This window comes from Arachis stenosperma, chromosome 10, assembly GCF_014773155.1.
Source record: "Arachis stenosperma cultivar V10309 chromosome 10, arast.V10309.gnm1.PFL2, whole genome shotgun sequence".
Classification (NCBI taxonomy): domain Eukaryota; kingdom Viridiplantae; phylum Streptophyta; class Magnoliopsida; order Fabales; family Fabaceae; genus Arachis; species Arachis stenosperma.
The window spans coordinates 87621260-87624473 of NC_080386.1; positions in this window are offsets into that span (position 1 = coordinate 87621260).

Consider the following 3214-nt stretch of genomic DNA (forward strand, 5'->3'; position numbering starts at 1 on the left):
GCTTAATTCTAAAGTAGAAGTAGATTATATTTTCTATTGATTTGGTTGCTCGATTTAGTTCTTTGCATTTTTAGTTTCCTTGCGTGATAATTTTAGTAGTTTGATTTTGTGATATGACTTCCCAACTCGGATTTCTAACCAATGTTAATGCACATGTTTGCCCATTCTTCGTGAGATGACCTGAGGTTTGAATACTTCGGTTAAACTTTATTTGGGGTTTAACTTGTGATAGTCAAATCCTTTTTTTTAAATTTGATCTAAGAATTAGTCATCGGTTTGAAGCTATACTATTGACGAATTCATTTTGTGTGAAATTCCTAATCGATACTTGCCCTTGGCTTTTATCAGCCGTTCTATACTTTGCCAAAGAACCATTGCTTGAAACATCCAATAGAGTCTTGTCTTGGGGTCTCATGCCTTGGCACACATAACTAAGCAATACTTGAGTGTCAATCATGTGGTTAGGACACGCATCAAGAAGCTTGCGAAATCGCTCCCAATACTCGTATATAGTTTCCATATCGCCTTGAACAATGCATGAGATTTCTTTTCTTAACTTGTCCGTCGCTTCCGCAGGCAAGAATTTACCTAGGAACTCCCTTCTAAGCAAGTCCCAATCGGAGACAACCTGATAAACCCATATTTTATGATATATTCTATGCTTAATTTGAGTGATTTATTCAATCCTTCACCCACTTATTCATGTAAATTGCATAGTTTTACTTTCCCTTCCTTATTATGTGATAATTGTGAAAAACATGTTTTCTATGCTTTGAAATTAATTATTTTAATTACCCTTTATTATCATTCGATGCCGTGATTGGTGTGTTAAGTTGTTCTAGATCTCCCAAGGCAGGAATGGCTTAAAGGATGGAAAGGAAACATACAAAAATGGAAGGAAAGCATAAAACGGAGTTTGTGAAGAAACTGGCAGCGACGCGATCGCATGGACGACGTGGCCGCATGCCAAGCGCGAAGAAGCAGCGACGCGGCCGCATGACTGACGCGACCGCGCGCCTAAAGAAGAACACTTATGACGCGGCCGCATGACTGACGCGACCGAGCGACAAGAAAAACTCCAATTGATGCGACCGCGTGACCCACGCGGACACGTGACAAAAGCCACGCACTAGAAATTGCAGAAAACGCTCATAGCGAATTCTGAAGCCCTTTTTGGCCCAAATCCAAGTCCAGAAGGCATAGACCAGAGATTATGAAGTGAGGGAATGCATCCATTCGAGGAGTCTCCGAATTTTAGTCACTTTCCATGATTTAGGTTTAGTTGGAGAGAGGTTCTCTCCTCTCTCTTTAGGATTAGGATTTAGATTTAGGATTTTATTTGCTTTGAGGATTATCTTTTTATTAGGTTCAATATCCCTTTTTCATTACTTGCTTTTCAATTTAATATGAATTCTTCTATGTTACAGATTACTCTTTCGAATTAATGTTATTTGAGGTATTTCAGTTAATATTGCTTTCTTTTATTTATGTTATTGATTATTCCAATCTGAAGACATTTTTATTCCAGTAGATTTAATTCCTTTTCCTTTTGGTCTTGGTTAAGAAATCAGTAACTCAAGAGTTATCTTAGCTCAACATAATTGATAACTGTTATCTTTGCTAATTGAACTGAACTTCAATAATCCCAACCTTTTCTTAGGAAATAAATAGGATTCGAAGGTCAAACTAATTAGTCCCTTGACTTTCCTTTGCTTTAGCAAAGGTTAACTAAGTGGAATTAAGATTCAACTTTCATTATTATTGATAAGAATAACTAAGTCTGGACTTCCAATTTCTCATACCTTGCCAAAAGGGTTTGCTTTACAGTATCTATTTATTTTAATTGCCATTTAAATTATTTGCCATATTCATTCCTCATTCTCAAACCCCAATTTACAATCTCCATAACCAATAATAAGAACATACCTCCCTGCAATTCCTTGAGAAGACAACCCGAGGTTTAAATACTCGGTTATCAATTTTAAAGGGGTTTGTTACTTGTGACAACCAAAACGTTTGCACGAAGGGCTTTCTGTTGGTTTAGAATCTATATCTACAACGTGACCATTTTTATAAAATTATTTACTAGCAAAAATCCTAACGTCAAAATGGCGCCGTTGCCGGGGAATTGCAAACTTTGCCTTATTATTGGTTATTGTAAATATTTTTCAAAAAAAAATATTTTTCTTTTACTTGTTTATTTGTTTCTCCTTTTTCCCTTTTATTTCTGATAACTACTATGAATTCTCACCCCTCTCGCTTTGAGTTTAGTTCTAACTTTATTGAAGGAAATAGAAACCACAGCAGGAATATGCATCAAGGTCAGACCAATCAAGGATGGATGGAGCCTAGAGGATCTAATCAACCCTTTAGGCAACAACACCCTCCAAGATATCATGGACAACGACCATTTTACGATGCATGCCCAACTGATAGATTTGGTGGACCACCTTGTAGCTACCAACAAGCCCCACCCTATGCTCAGAGACCATCCCTTCAACATAGCCCCAATCCACCATACTCACAAGCTTTTTTTTACCATTCACCACCATATGATCCTTATCCACCTCAACACCAACCCAAATACTCCCGAGAACCACCACTCCCTTATACACCATGTTCACATTCATCAAGCCAAGAATCACAGGTTCGCTTCAAAGAATCAGTAAACCAGTTCACAGCAACCCTTCATCAACTGGAGCAAGCAATAAATCAAGTATCTTCCAGACGTTCAGACACTCAACAGACTCCCATGGCTTCATGTGGAGAATCTAATGAAGAACGCAGCACGACGAAGACACAAGAAACTCCAGTGGACAGCATAGAGCATAACTTCATAGTGGAACAAATAGAGGAAGCTGTCATTGTAGAAGAAGAAGAGTTGGTTGAAGATTTAGGAGATGCCGAACTGCCACCTGAATCCAGAGTTGTGGAGAATTCCGTCAAGAATGTTACAATTGATGCTCAAGAGGATGTTGCGCAGCCTCCAATGCAGATATCTTATGAAGAATTGGACGGAGTAACTCAAGACGCATGTTTTCTTGATGATGATAGTCACCAGTCAAGTCCTCCTAGTGATGAACTTGCACCCGCAAGTGAATTCTTTGAGACAGAAGAATCTTCCCCAAGTGAATACGAAGATGATGCAGAGGTCAACTTTTCTCGACCTCCTAATTATGACTCGAGTGATGAGGAAGATATGGAAGACTTTAAC